The sequence below is a fragment of the Chlorocebus sabaeus genome, chromosome 4, assembly GCF_047675955.1.
Source record: "Chlorocebus sabaeus isolate Y175 chromosome 4, mChlSab1.0.hap1, whole genome shotgun sequence".
Taxonomy (NCBI): domain Eukaryota; kingdom Metazoa; phylum Chordata; class Mammalia; order Primates; family Cercopithecidae; genus Chlorocebus; species Chlorocebus sabaeus.
This window is the reverse complement of record NC_132907.1, coordinates 56,592,617-56,609,083: the sequence shown is the minus strand read 5'-3', so window position 1 is coordinate 56,609,083 and position 16,467 is coordinate 56,592,617. Positions and strand designations below refer to the sequence as shown.

At 41.3% G+C, this 16,467-nt stretch overlaps 1 protein-coding gene across 2 annotated transcripts in view; it reads left to right on the top strand.

Moving 5' to 3' along the window:
• EGFLAM (EGF like, fibronectin type III and laminin G domains) overlaps positions 1–16,467 on the top strand; it is a 199,709-nt gene that overhangs the window by 62,543 nt on the left and 120,699 nt on the right. The gene's annotated exons all lie outside the window — the stretch shown is intronic.

Below are 16,467 nucleotides of genomic sequence, written 5' to 3'. Positions count from 1 at the left end.
TGCTAGTGATGGGGAGTGACTGTAAATACAGATGAAGCTTGGCTCACTCACTCGCCACTCAGCTGCTGCTGTGTATTGCCCGGTTCCTAAAAGGCCACAGACCGGGACTGGTCCATGGCCCTGGGGATTGGGGCCCCGTGATGTAAGAACTGTGCTTGAGTTGGTGACACAAACAGGTCACACTGTGCAGGCTCCCACACAGAGTAGGTACTTGGAAGCGGTTTTGTGCCTTTACCATCTCTAACATAACTGAGTTGACTGATAATCACTCTAGTAGGTTGTCAACTCTTTGGTGCTGCCACTATCTCCAGCAGCTCTTGATCTGTGGCATCCATGTTCCCCTGGGATTTCCAACTGAGTCTAAACAGGAACCACTGCTAGAGGCTCTCAGCATGGATTGCTCTCTGCCTGAAGTCAATACTTGGGCCAGAAGAATCCTTTGTGAGATCCCTTTACAACCCAGCTGAGTCCAGTTTGTGAGCAGCGTGACACCCAGAGGTGCAGACCTACCCCTGACACTGGTGCACGGAGCACAAGAGTTCCCATAGAAGCCCACGTACATTTGTCTTAAAACCTACAAGTCATTAAACAGGCTAACAAATTATTAGACACAATATTTTCTCTCCTTCTATCCTGACAAATATACAGTACACTTTCATAATGACCAGAAGGGGCAGGTCCAATTCCAATTTCTCAGACTCCTTGAATATCTACTTCGAAAGGAGGCAACTTCTATTTCTACTTGGAGAGAACTGCCCCGCTGAGCCCTGGTCTGCCCCAAGCCAAGCCCTGCCCCTCCCTGAAGGATGTTCATATGCGCAGGCATGGACACCTCTGCCCACAACCCTAGCTAGTGCTGTCCACTGCCCGTCCTGCAGCACAGCAACCCATTGGCCACCCTCTTGCCTCAGGGCCCACATGGCTAGCAGTGCAGTCCACCCTCAGAAAGATACGCTCAGGGACAAGGCCACTGAGGACCAGGAAAAGGGCTCGGGACTCTCTGGGCAGGGAATTCCAGGGTCATGAGTACCCAAGGAGTGGATGGAGCATAGGCTTTCCATAGGAATGTCCTCTTAGCTTGGGACTCCACACTCTACTCATGGGGAGTGGTGTGGCTAGAGGAGGATCCAAACTGGTCATTCTAAAACAGGGCCCACGTTTGCCTGGGTCTGAGGGAGCTGCACTGAGGAGCTGTTCTGAGTGACTCTCTTTCCTGCTCACCGCCAGTGCTCTGCAGATACTTCCCCATGAAGTGTTTAGGGAGGAACTCTAATTTATGATCATCTAATCCAGCCCATTGACTAGGACATGAGGAAACTGAAGCACTCCGGAAAGGTGGATTACTCCCTGGAATTACACTCGGGAATGATGGATCACTCTCTGGGATTACTCTCTGGAGTGGCAAACGATTCTTTGGAATTGCACTCTGGCATGATGAATTTCAAAGGGAAGCGTGATTGTGATATGCAGGGTAACTGCTCCACAGAGAAAAGCCAGCAGGGATCTGGAAAACTCTTCCTGCTGCTCCTTAGTGACTGACAACTTCTTTAATCCACAGGTAACTAGAACAAACACTGTTCTGTGTTTTAAACCCACCTTTTCACTGCTGCCTTGAAGGCATCACCTTGGAAGTAGCTCCAGTGGCCACTTTTTTTGGGGGTTACATATTCATAGTGCTACTTTAATAATAATAGTTGGAACAAGCTTCAAACAGATGGAAATATGGTTTTTGTTTTTCTGTTCAGAATTTTCTGACTATTTTTAGTTAGTCTGGGCATTCTCTGTTGCATCAGTGAATGTAACTTGGTTCTTTCTGTGAAAATCAAATAACTAAAAAGCTAGCAATGTATTTCTGTCACAGATGATATTTTTGTTTGCATTTTGAAGTGTTTTTATGAACTGCGTTACAAAACTAATTGAATCAGAGATGAATTTCGCTCAGAACTTGAAGTATTTTATGAAATAAAATTTCCATAAGAAATTGACCTAATTATTCAGAAGTTTCTAATGCAACAGCCTAATACAGTTTTGAAAGTCCTCCAGAGAAAAAAACTCAATCATACGCTCCCTCATAGCAAAGAAACACCCTTTTTATTTACTTATCTCTTAAGCAGTATAGCTTTTAGTTTACAGGAACACAGCTTCAGGGTATATTGTATAGATGCATTATTTTAGTTTCAAATGCTGTGTTTCTTCAAAACTAGTTTTCTATTATGTACCATATTTTTCCATCATTTGTAACCGTTATTGGTGAAACAAGTGTTATGTTTGTATTTAACTGATTAATATTACTTGTCTCACATGTAAGTGGCCTACTGCTGAGATTTTTTTTTTAATATTGAGGAAACACTAGCATGTTTCTATGTAATAGATAAGATCCCAGAAGACTTCAGAGTTATAACCATTATTTAAAATTTTTTGTTTAATTAAGAGTTTTTTCAGCCAGGCACAGTGACTTATGCCTGTAATCCTAGCACTTTGGGAGGCCAAGGTGGGTGGATCACTTGAGGTCAGGAGTTCGAGACCAGCCTGGCCAATATGGTGAAACATCATCTCTAGTAAAAATATATAAAAGTTAAGCTGTCGTGTTGGTGCTTGCCTGTAATCCCAGCTATTCTGGAGCCTGAGGCAGGAGAATCACTTGAACCCAGGAGGCGGAGGTTGCAGTGAACTGAGATCGTGCCACTACTCTAGCGTGCATGACAGAATGAGACTCCATCTCAAAAAAGAAAAGAAAAAAAAAAAAGCTTTCCTTGCCCTAGCCAAAGCTTTTCCTGATGATTCAGACATTGTAGAGATGTGAGGAAAGCCTTGGGTGGTTTGCCTCTTATGTTTCTCTCTGGTAGCTGGAAGAGATTTAGAGAATTACTTTGATCTGCTCATCGCAGTTGGGACTATATCCTAATGTCTCCGCCTCTCTTATGGTGATACCAGACCATGTGCCGTGACTTTGCCTGATGGTTTCTCTGGCCTTTCTGGGTTCACCACGTTTCTGTACCTAGAACTTATCTCTAGCCCATGGGTGGTCCCACTGGTGGCTTACTCCTCCCTTTAGCCTGCCCCCCCTCCACACATACCCCAATAATACAATATCAATATACTTGCTCTGCAAATATAGCTTCAGATGGGCCTGGACTGGGTCCTGCCCTGCTGTCAAGGACACTTCAAACAAACACACAAATAAAAAAATGCTGTCCTCAAAATGCAAATGTCGCTTGAGAAAGCCTCTGGTACTTCCTTCTATCTGCCATTTACAAGCCCTTCTCTACACTAGTTTTAGAGGTTCCAATCCAATGGCCCCAACTTTTGTGCTGCACTCAACTGCTTTACAGAAAAAAAAAAGTTTCATTTACAAACACACATTCTTCAAAAGAGGCTGCAGAAGCTGTGGAGAGGGAAATCATATCCCTTAGGATTGGGGGAAGGCAGTGGGTTGCACTGAGTGCACAGCTCTGAACAATTAGTAGTGCTGCTCCAGGCTCAGTGTTGAGCAGGATTCTGAGGCTTCCTTGAAGAGGAGAGGATGGAGACAGTGTGACCAATTTGACACAGAGGGTGACTTGCAGGTTTCTGGAAGTCATGGTGGATGGTGATGCCATCCACCAGGGTTACAGGAGGGGCTCAGGTCAAAAAGAAAGATGATGAATTCAGTTCTGTTATGTGGAATTTGAGAGGCCCAGTGTCACCTAGGTCCACCTGGCCGTTGGGTATATAGGCCTGCTCCTCTGAAGGAAAGGCCTGGGCTGGAGAAATGGGTGCAGGAGCCATAGCATATGTGTGGCACTGACTGGCAGGGAAGAGGGTGTAGTGGGAGCTGAGAACAGGGAGGCCGGGCAGAGTCACCAGGAACATCAACATGAAGGGGAGCGGAGAGGAAGAAATTCTCTACCTGGCTTCTCACTGTCCCATTGACAAGATCCTCATTCAACAGACTCCAGACCTCAGTTTCTTCATCTGTAGAGTGGAAATATCTTCCTCCACTACCTCTAGCAAACATGAGGAGTTGAAGAAACATACTTACTACTGGTCCCTTCAGTCCCCATTAAAATGCTTGTAAATTGGGGAGAAGAGTAGTAACCAGCAGGACAAAGGAAACAGACAAAGATGGCAGCAATAACGTTCGAGAAACCAAAATGTGCATGGACAAGTGGCGACAGATTTAGAAACCTAAGAAAGGTGATTTCTAGGCCAGCAGTGAGGCTAAGATCAGAAGTGGGCTAAGGTTTGGGCATTGCTTTAAGATTTACAAAGGCATCTCCCTCTCTCTGTCCTCTCAAATAGATCTTCCTCTTTTTAAAGAAATACAAAATACTCTTTTTAAATAAATTCAAGTGGCAAAGATACTGGTGCACTGTATGGGTAAACTATAATTTATCCATCTCTTTACTCATGAGCAGTTAGGTTATTCCAGGAAAAATAAACATGCAGATAAAAGTACATACTTCATGAGGATAAAATCCAATAACATCGGAATGGTTGTTATCTCTGGAAGAGAGAAAGGAGGAGGAAAGAGATGCAGTATGAAATTTTAGCTGTATTTTATTTACCTTATTTTCTTTTTAAAAAAACCCCGAAAATTAAAATTATAATAATTATAGAACTATATAAATGTTATGTTTATGTATATATTAATATGTTTATGTATATACATATTATAAATATTAATTTGAGAAAGAGAAAAAAACTCTTCCAGTCGGTATGTGGTGACAGGTGAGCGTGTGTGAAGACAGCCTGCTAGGAACACTGGGCTTCCCATAGCTCTGCTCAGAACCTTCATGAGGACGTGGCGCTGGAGCCCTGGTCTTGGGCCTGTCTCCCCTCTCCCAGACACCGTGAGACCTGGCCCACCTTCCCGTGAGGGCCAGCGGTGGTCCCCCTCTAGCTTCCACTGCTATGATGGGGACCCAAAGGGACAGGATGGTGGGACATCATTCAGAATCAGAACTGCCCTCAAGAATCCAGGACAGAGAGAGCAAAACATTTGAAAAATCCTGTTCTAGCTGATGAGCAGCCACCGAAGTAGAGAGGAGCAAGGGGCCGCCTGTTCCGTGCTCTTTATAATCAGGTCCTCCCTGATGGTGCTTTGGTCACCGTCCGCTGACAGTTCCCTGTGGCCTTGTTCACAGCACTAACAGCCTCCTTCCTGGGCATCTTCATTTTGTTGTGTCCATTGATAAGGATATTTATTTATTTATTTATTTTTAGACAGAGTTTTGCTCTGTCACCCAGGCTGTACTGCAATGGCACGATCTCGGCTCACTGCAACCTCTACCTCCCGGGTTCAAGTGATTCTCCTGCCTCAGCCCCTCAAGTAGCTGGGATGACAGGCATGCGTCACCACACCCGGCTAATTTTGTATTTTTAGTAGAGACGGGCATTTGCCATGTTGGCCAGGCTGGTTTTAAACCACTGACCTCAGGTGATCCACCCACCCCGGCCTCCCAAAGTGTGGGATTACAGGTGTGAGTCACCGCGCCTGGCCGATAAGGGTATTTTACGAGGGTATATTACCTTTTGTTATTGAGAGCTAAAAGATCTGCATCATTCATCACAAACTATTTTTAGCCATACCCTGAAATACAGAGAAACAGACTGCAAACATGAGACAGCACCATTTGCTCCAACCCAACTGGTGCAAACTTCATGAAGCAGTGTTATTTTGCAGATTTCCTTTAGTAACCAAGGAGTGTGGTTACCCGCACCCACACGTCTTTTGATCTTTGAATGTAAAAATATTTTTGAAAGTGAACTTTTAAAATTGGGAAAACAATGTAACATTCTGGAAAGGTTGCCAAATAGAAGAACATGGGAGAAAAATTATCCTTTATCTCAGCCACCCTAATGTATGAATTAGCTTTCTTCTGTTACCTTCAAGTTATTTTTCAAATGAACATATTAAATAACTGTAATAATAGTATTGGTGGCCATTGAGTATGCTTTTCTGTTTAACACTACGTCATAATTTGCCACAGTGTCATACAAGCCTCTTTTTTTAAATAGGCTTTTTATTTTGAAATAAATTTAGATTTATAGAAGAGTTGGGTAGTCACTAGAGAGAATGCCTATCTACCTTTTACCAGTTTCTCCTCATGTTAACATCTTACATAACCATGGCACATTTGTCAAATCTAAACAGTGAATTAGTGATAGTACTAACTAGTTATCAGTACTATCAACTGAACCACCGACTTTATTTCATCTTACTGGTTTTCCCACTAATGTTCTTTTTCTGCTCCAGGGTACAATTCAAGATACCACAAACACATCTTGTGTTTATTGTGTGTATACCAGTAGATTCAGGTGATACACCATACTCGGCCTAACTACTCTCTCTTTCTAAATATTTAGATTGCTTTTGGTTTTTCTGTATCACACGTACTACTCTGAAGAACATCCGCATGTGGGTAGTTGTATTAGTCCGTTCTCACACTGCTATAAAGAAACACCCGAGACTGGGTAATTTAGAAATAAGAGAGGTTTAATTGGCTCATGGTTCTGCAGGCTGTACGAGAAACATGGCTGGGGAGGCCTCGGGAATTTCAATCATGGCAGAAGGTGAAGGGGAAGCAGACAATGCCTTACGTGGCCAGAGCAGGAGGAACAAAGTGGGAGGTGCCTCACACTTTTAAAGAACCAGATCTCATGAGAACTCGCTCACTATCGTGAGAACAACAAGGGAGAAATCCTTCCCCGTGATCTAGTCACCTTCTACCAGGCCCCTCCTCCAACACTGGGGAGTACAATTCGACATGCGGGGACACAGATCCAAACCATATTAGTAGCCTTCTCTTCTGTTAAGATTCCTTCCTTGTGGCTGTCTACAATCAGATTTCTGCAAGCCCAAGGGGTAAGAACAGATTTATGGCCCTGGATACCATTGCATATTGCCGCCAAAGTGTGTTCCACAATGTCTGAATACTCATTTATACTGCCACGAGCAACGTTTTGAGAGTAGTGCATTCAGGTACCCTTGTCAGCATTACTCTTACTTTAATATTTTGGCTAATTTAGTAGGTGAAAACATCTCAATTTTTGAAATGTGTATTTCTTTGATAACTAGCAAATTTGAATATTTCCCCGTGTGTGTTTACTAGCTATACTTCCTTTTTTTTTTTTTGCAAATTATCTCTTCATATTTTATTTATTAGGGTCTGAATTTTCTGATTAATATGCATGAGTTTTATAATAAAGATACCCGTTGGCCTCTCATTTTGCTGCAATTATTTACCCCTCCATCTATTGTCTGAATTTTTTCTTTTGTAATTTTTGAACAGCATAATGAAAGTTTTATGATGTGGATTCCATTATTTTTTAAAAATTTGTTTATTTTTAGTCTCTTTTAAGCTTAGAAAGGTTCTTCCTCAAAGTCTGGATTTAGGGTCGGGCACAGTGGTTTATGTTGTAATCCCGCACTTTTGGAGGTCAAGGCGGGGGACTGATTGAGCCCAGGAGTTCAAGACCAGCCTGGGTAACATAGTGAGGCCCTGTTTCTACAATAATAATAATAATAGCAAGCAATTAGCTAGATGTGGTGGCATGTGACTGTAGTCCCAGCTACTCAGTTGTCTGAAGTGAGAGGATCAATTGAGCCTGGGAGGTAGAAGCTGCAGTGAGCTGAGATCACACCACTGCACTCTGGCCTGGGTGACAGAGGGAGACCCTGTCTCAAAACTAAATAAATAAATAAGTAAATAAATTTTAAAAGTCTAATTTCAAAATTCAATTATTTTCTATAATTTGAGATCCCATATTTAACTGATTCATCTGGAATATTTTTGGTATTTGGTCCAAATGTCTGACTGGGCCACCTGTCACTCACCAGCTGCAGGTGACCACACCTACAACTTCATGGGTGGTCAAGCTGAGTCACTTCCAGCTGAGTGACTGGCATCCTCCTCCTCTGTGTTGCCCAAGCTAGAATCCTTGAAGTCACCTAATTTCTACTTTCTTTCTCTCTTTCACTACCCATATCCACCCAGCCATGGAGTCCCAGTAGTTCTATATTCGTGGTTCGTCCGCCAGTTCTTTGGGGAAGAGTATATGCTGCTCTCTCTGCCTGGGACCCTTTTCCCTTCCTTATTCTGTTTGCCTCGTTCCTATGGGTCTACTGCACAGAGCCTGGTATGTCCTTGCTATGGACTACTAAAGTACTCCAACTTCCTAACCCTAATTCTCACACCCAATAGTAATATCCTGCTAATTTGTGTCCCTGTGTCTCTCTTCATCATTAACGTAGAGACTGACAGTGCGTGGTATGTATAGAGTGCTCAATATGTATGTTAGGTGTGTGAAAGAGCAAATAAATGAGTGAAAATGCCAATAAAATAGGAGTCATACCTAACCAGGGCGCAGCAGGGTCTGATTTAAATACTTTTCTACAGAATATGAAGGTAAAGGGGATAGCATTATAATTCATGCTTTTTATGGGTGCCAAGAGGTCATGGATACCTTAGATTGGCTTGTTCACCTTCCGGGTGACTGTTTTATCCTCCTTCTAGATGCCATTACTATAATGCACAGGCTGGAAAAATAAAAACTACATTTTCCAGACTATCTTGTAGCCCATATTCTGGATGTCAGTTAGGTCCTACCAATTGGATATTCTCTTGAGAGAGAGGGAAGGCAGAGTGGGGTGGAGGCCATTTTCCTGCTGTTATATCTCTAGCCAAGCAAGGCCCTGAAAACATGAGAACGCATCATTCCATGGCCCATCGCCAGTCTTGTGGGCGTCTGGAAGCAGTTGTGGCAGCAGTAATGCCAGTAGTGAGGGCGAAGGCAGAGGCGTCCTGGTTCTGAATCACCACTAGAGCATTCTCTCATTCATTCTCTCTCTCCCTCTCTCTCTCTCATAGAGCCATTGGAGACTCCAGAATTAATTTCTCCACTCTTTCTACCAATTTCCATAACCATCTTCCTGTTTAAAATACCTAGAACGTTTCTATTTTCTGTACTGAACCATTGCAGATACACAAGGGATAGAAGAACTGGTTCCCCTCTTAGTGACCCAAGGAGACTGCCTTGATCAATTGCAATTTTTCCCGGAGCAAAGGAAGCAAGAAATACTCCTAAGACTATGGGTGAGGCTATGCTTACTGGTTATTTTACGGTTCTACAGGGAACTGATAAATCATTTCCATTATCTTTCTCCCCACTTTTCAGCCACCTTTAAGACTATGTTAGAATAGGCCTCTTCACTTGGCAATAAATATGGCCAGTACTGGATAATTACACAGGGGGAATCAAACAAAACTACCTGGAGAAAATATAGGTGAATAATTCAGATCTTTCCCATATTAAGGGTACTTATAAATCAGTGAGAAAAAAACTAAAACCCAATTGAATATGTGCAAAATACTTGAAAATGGGGAGAAAAATAGCCGAAAAAGATGCTAAAATATTCAAGCTTTTTAAAACCAAATTTGCCAAGGTTTTAAAAGACTATTTAGAATTTCAAATTCATAGTAAAATTGAGAGGAAGGTAGAGCGATTTCCCATATACTCCCTGTCCCCATGCATACATAGCCTCCCCGCCATCATCACCCCTACCAGAGTGGTGCATTTGTTGGTGAACCTACATTGACACATCATTCTCACCCAAAGGCCATAGTTTACATTAGCGTTCACTTTTTCTGTTGTGCATTCTGTGGGTTTAAACAAATGTATAATGACATGTATCTACCATTACAGTATCATATAGAATAGTTTCACTGCCCTAAGAACACTCTGAACTCTGCCTATGCGTCCCCTGTTCTCTCCTAATCCCTGGCAACCACTGGTCTTTTTTACTTTTGCCTTTTCCAGAATGTCATAGAGTTAGAATCATACAGTATGTAGCCTCTTCACATTGGCTTCTTTCACTTAGGAATACCCACTGAAGTTTCCTCGACGTGGAAACTTGGAGGATTGAGACTATGGATGAGGCTGTGCTTACTGGTTATTTTATGGTTCTACAAGGGACCGATAAACCATTTCCATTATCTTTCTTCCCACTTTTCAGCCACCTTTAAGACTGTGTTAGAATAGGCTTCTTCACTTAGCCTATTCTAAGGCTAAGTGAAGGAAAAAGGAAAAGTTTCCTTTTCGTGGCTTGATAGGTCATTTCTTTTTAGCCCTGAATAATACTCTGTTGTCTGGAAGTACCACAATTTATTTATCCATTCACCTACTAAAGAACTTCTTGTTTACTTCCAAGTTTTGGCAATTATGAATAAAGCTGCTGTAAATATCCATGTGCAGGTTTTTGTGTGGACATAAGTTTTTGACTCCTTTGGGTAAATACTAACGAGTGCACATGCAGGTGGTGTGAGGAGTATGTTTGGTTTTGTAAGAAACTGCCAAACTGCCTTCCAAAGAGGCTGTACCATTTTGCATTCCCACCGGTGATGAATGAGGGTCCTGTTGCTCCACATCCTTGCCAAAATTTTGTTTTGTCAGTGTTCTGGATTTTGGCCATTCTAATAGGCATACAGAAATGGTATCTCATTGGTGTTATAATTTGCATTTCCCTGATGACATATGATGTGGAGCATGTTTTTATATGCTTACTTGCCATCATGGTATCTTTTTTGGTGAGGTGTCTGTTAAAGTCTTGGTTCATTTTTCTTTTTCTTTTGTTTGTTTTCTTTTTTTTTATTTTTTATTTTAGGTTTGGGGTACATGTGAAGGTTTGTTACATAGGTAAATATGTGCCATGGGGGTTTGTTGTACATATTATTACCTCACCCAGGTATTAAGCCCAATACCCAGAAAAGTTATATTTTCTACTTGTCTCCCTCCACCCACTCTCCCCCAGCAAGTAGACCCCAGTGCCGAGACCAGCTCGGTCAGGAAAACCCTAACCCAGCGGTGCTAGAGGAATTAAAAACACACACACAGAAGTATAGCATGTGGAGTGGGAAATCAGGGGACTCACAGCCTTCAGAGCTGACAGCCCCAAACAGAGATTTACCCACATATTTACTGACAGCAAGCCAGTAATAAGCATCATTTCTATAGATTATAGATTAACTAAAAGTATTCCTTACAGGAAACAAAGGGATGGGCCAAAATAAAGGGATGGGCTCTGGCTAGTTAGCTGCAGCAGGAACATATCCTTAAGGCACAGATCGCTCATGCCATTGTTTGTGGTTCAGGAACACCTTTAAGAGATTTTCTGCCCTGGATGGGTCAGGTCTTCCTTGCCCTCATTCCGGTAAACCTACAACCTTCAGCGTGGGCATCATGGCCATTGTGAACATGTGCTGAAGAGATTTTGTTTATGGCCAGTTTTGGGGCCAGTTTATGGCCAGATTTGGGGGCCTGTTTCCAACATCCCAGTGTCTGTTGTTTCCTTCTTTGTGTTCCTAAGTTCTTATTATTCAGCTCCCACTTATAAGTGAGAACATAGGGTAGTGGTTTTCTGTTCCTGCATTAGTTTGCTAAGGATGATACCCTCCAGCTCCATTCATGTTCCCACAAAAGACATGATCTCATTCTTTCTATGGCTGCATAATATTCCATGGTGTATATGTACCACATTTTCTTTACCTAGTCTGTCACTGATGGGCATTTAGGCTGATTCTATGTCTTTGCTATTGCAAACAGTGCTGCAGTGAACATTCACATACATGTGTCTTTATGGTAGAATGCTTTATATTCCCCTGGGTATACCTCGTAATGGGATTGCTGGGTCGAATGGTAGTTCTGCTTTTAGCTCTTTGAGGAATTGCCACACTGCTTTTCACAATGATTAAACTAATTTATATTCTCACCAACAGTGTATAAGGGTTCCCTTTTCTCCACAATCTTGCAAGCATCTTTATTTTTTGACTTTTTAATAATAGCCATTCTGACTGGGTGTGAGATGGTATCTCATTATAGTTTTGATTTGCATTTTTCTAATGATCAGTGGTGTTGAGCTCTTTTTCATAGGCTTGTTGGTCACATGTATGTCTTCTTTTGAGGTGTGTGTTCATGTCCTTTGTCTACTTTTTAATAGGGTTATTTTTCTCTTGTAAATTTGTTTAAGTTCCTTATAAATGCTGGATGTTAGACCTTTGTCAGATTCATAGTTTGCAATATTTTCTTTTTTTTTTCTTTTTGGTAAAAGCCATTTTTTTTTTATTATACTTTAAGTTCTAGGGTACATGTGCATAACATGCAAGTTTGTTACATATGTATACTTGTGCCATGTTGGTGTGCTGCACCCATCAACTCGTCAGCACCCATCAACTCGTCATTTACATCAGGTATAACTCCCAATGCAATCCCTCCCCACTCCCCCCTCCCCATGATAGGCCCCAGTGTGTGATGTTCCCCTTTCCGAGTCCAAGTGATCTCATTGTTCAGTTCCCACCTATGAGTGAGAACATGTGGTGTTTGGTTTTCTGTTCTTGCAAAAGTTTGCTGAGAATGATGGTTTCCAGCTGCATCCATGTCCCTACAAATGACACAAACTCATCCTTTATTATGGCTGCATAGTATTCCATGGTGTATATGTGCCACATTTTCTTAATCCAGTCTGTCACTGATGGACATTTGGGTTGATTCCAAGTCTTTGCTATTGTGAATAGTGCCGCAATGAACATACGTGTGCATGTGTCTTTATAGCAGCATGATTTATAATCCTTTGGGTATATACCCAGTAATGGGATGGTTGGGTCATATGGTACATCTAGTTCTAGATCCTTGAGGAATCGCCATACTGTTTAAATAGGAACACTTCTACACTGTTGGTGGGATTGTACACTAGTTCAACCATTATGGAAAACAGTTTGCATATATTTTCTTCCACTCTGTAGATTGTCTGTTTACTCTGCTGATAGTTTATTTTGCTGTGCAGAAGCTCTTAAGTTTAATGAGATTCCATTTGTCAGTTTTTGCTTTTGTTGTGATTGCTTTTGGTGTCTGTCATGAAATCTTTTGGTCCATTTTTCACTCAGGTTATTTGTTTATTTTTATTGTTGAGTTTTTTGGTTTTTTTTCTTTTTTTTTTTTTTGAGATGCAGTTTTGCTCTTGTTGCCCAGGCTGGAGTGCAGTGGCACGATCTTGTCTCATTGCAACCTCTGCCTTCTGGGTTCAAGCGATTCTCCTGCCTCAGCCTCCCAAGTAGCTGGGATTACAGGCTCCTGCCACCACAGCCAGCTAATTTTTGTATCTTTAGTAGAGATGGGGTTTTGCCATGTTGGCCAGGCTAGTCTCGAACTCCTGACCTCAGGTGATCCACCTGCCTTGACCTCCCAAAGTGCTGGGATTACAGGCATGAGCCACCACGCCCGGCCTGTTGAGTTTTAAGAGTTCTGTGTTATCTTAGTTTGTTCGGCTTGCTATATCAAAATACTATAGATTGGGTGGCTTATAAACAACAGAAACCTATTTTTCACAGTTCTGGAGGCAGACAAGTCTAAGACCAAGGCACCAACAGATGTGGTGTCTGGTGAAGGCTCACTTCCTGGCCCATAGACAGTTGTGTTCTTGCTGTGTCTTCACATAGCAGAAGGGGAGGGGGAGCTCTCTAGGGTATCTTTTATAAGGGAACTAGTCCTGTTCATGAGGGCTCTACCCTCATGACCTAATCACCTCCCAAAGGCCACATCTACAAATATGATTACATTGGGAATTAGAGTTTAACATATGAATTTTAGAAGGACACAAATGTTTCTCTATAGCATTTGCATATTTTGGATAACAGACCTTTATCAGATATTTCTTTTGCAAATATTTTCTCCTAGTCTGAGGCTTTTTAAAAAAATGTTTTCATTCTCTGAGCAAAAATTATTTAAAAAGTGGTAGTAGTAAGACCTGGTGGGGCTGTGTAACTTTACACTGTTACTTATACATCTCATACCCCGCTATAAACTTCTAAATTGGTTAATTTTCTAAATGTAAGTTTGATAATATTTATTAGAAATCTTTAAAATATTCATTCCCTTAAATCAGTGGTTCTCAACTGGGAGCAGTTTTGCCCCCTAGGGAACATTTGGTAATGTGTGGAGATGCTATTAGTTTTCACAATGGGTTGGGGAGTACTACTGTCATTTAGTGGGTAGAGACCAGGGATGCTGCTCAACATCCTATAATTCAAAAGGGCAGCCCCCACAAAAACTAGGCAGCCCCAAATGTCAACAGTGTCAAGGTCGAGATACCATCTTAGACACAAGAGCTCTGAATTTACCCAAATAAATAATTGAATGCACCTAAAGATTTATTCATTTACTCTTTTGGAGAGAGCAATAAGTCATTAGTAGTAAAAATGAAAATGTATATACTCGATAAATTTTACAGGTATCCATCCTAGAAACACTGGCACATGTGCGCAAAAAGGCACATACATAGATGTTCTTTTCAGCATTATTTTTACCAGCGATATTTTGAAAATAACTGCAATGTCAATCAATGGAGTAATAGTTAATGTACACGCATGCTCTGAAAAGCAGAGTTTCGGCCATCCAACTTCCCACTACTCCTTTCTATGATTCTATTCTCCTGCGGGGTTCCTTCTTTGCTGTGGATGGGCTTGGTGGAAGAACAATTCCCAGAACTGGTCTCATCCTGTCATTTCCCAGTTTAGAAACCAGAAAGGACTACTCCTTCCTGCCGCTTGGTTGAGTCAAGAGGAACCCACGTGGCCTAAGTCTAGCCAATCAGATGAGACATTATCGTGAACACATTTAATGGCAGAGTGAGAGAGATCGTTAAGAATTAAATCTCTGAGTGGTGACAATTGTAGGTGTATATGGGGCAGAGGGGAGCTGACTTTTGGCCTCATGGTTCCTGCTGACAGCGCTGGGCTTCTATTTCTCAATCCATTAGAAAAACTTTGGTTTCTGTTATTAAGAACATTGATGACAAGCCCTAGCAGCAGTCCTTTAAATAGATACATTAGATCTCTGTGAGTTGCAAAGGATAAGCTGGAGAATTACATGCAATAGTTAAAAAGAAAGCTCACCAGTACATATTAGTAAGTGGAAAATCAAGTTGCAGAATGTTCATTCACTTAAGGAATGTTTATTTTGCTTTTGCCATGACTAGTTTCTGTACTCTGAACAACATAGACCTGGTCCCTGCCTTTATGGAGCATTATTTAAGACAGCAAAATAATGGGAATAAATTGCCTAATAATTGTGGGATGACAAATGCTGTTTATTATGGCACATGTGTTATATGGAAAAATTTACAGCCATTAAAAATAATGATTTTAATGATTGTAAATATGCTGTTTGTACTATATATATACTAAGTCAAATAAGACTTAAAATTATTAACATGTATATATATACATAATCACTATACATAATAGAACAATTTAAAAATTACATACATATGGCCGGGTGTGGTGGCTCATGCCTGTAATCCTCCCACTTTGGGAGACCAAGGCGGGCGGATCACGAGGTCAGGAGATCGAGACCATCCTGGCTAACACAGTGAAACCCCGTCTCTACTAAAAAATACAAAAAAATAGCCAGGTGTGGTGGCGGGCGCCTGTAGTCCCAGCTACTCAGGAGGCTGAGACAGGAGAATGGCATGAACTCGGGAGGCAGAGCTTGCAGTGAGCCGAGATCACGCCACTGTACTCCAGCCTGGACAACAGAGTGGGACTCTGTCTCAAAAAAAAAAAAAAAAAAAAAAAAAAGTTACACACACACACACAAAGTTGAGCATCCCAAATCCAAAAATCTGAAACCCTAACTGCTCCAGAATCCAACTTTTTGAGCACTAGTATGATGCTCAAGGGAACTGCCCATTGGAGCATTTTGAATTTGAGATGCTCAACAGTTAAGTATATTGCAAATATTCCAAAATCCAAAAAAATCTGAAATTTCAGATAAGGGATGTCAACTGTATAGAAGCACAGACACACGCGCACACACACAAACAGTTTTTTTAAATTGCACGTGACCAACAGGAGATAGACCACAATGCTGTCAAGACTCATTTCTGAACGTTAGAATTAGATATAATGTTTTATGTTTTCTAAATTGTGGCAACCTGTATATATTATTTTATAATTATAAATCTTATCATCTATCACTATGAAGTTACTTAAGATAAATAGTAAAGCATTTGAAATTTTTAAACTTCATTTTATACATAACTATAGTTTTGAAATGTCCCACAATAGGAATATCCTAGCTATATAAGCGAACACATCTATATAATGTATACATACAACATATATGCGATTGAGTAAATACAAATGTGCCTGTCATCTTACTTTAATACATTTTAAACTTTTAGAGTCAAGTCGGAAGTATTTGTGGTCTATGCTACCCTGAATCTCCCTTTGCTGGTCCCTGACCTATTAGAAGTTACCTGAGAGAATAAGGGCAATAGCTGGACTGATTTATCTACTGATGCCAGGTTGGGAGGGGATAGCAAAGTGAGTGAGGTCAGCTGAGATAGGTGTGGTGTATCAGAAATTGACTGCATTTCTGGAACTATCTTTAAGTAGGCTTTTCATCTATCAGAGAACGCACTCTTAAATCTTG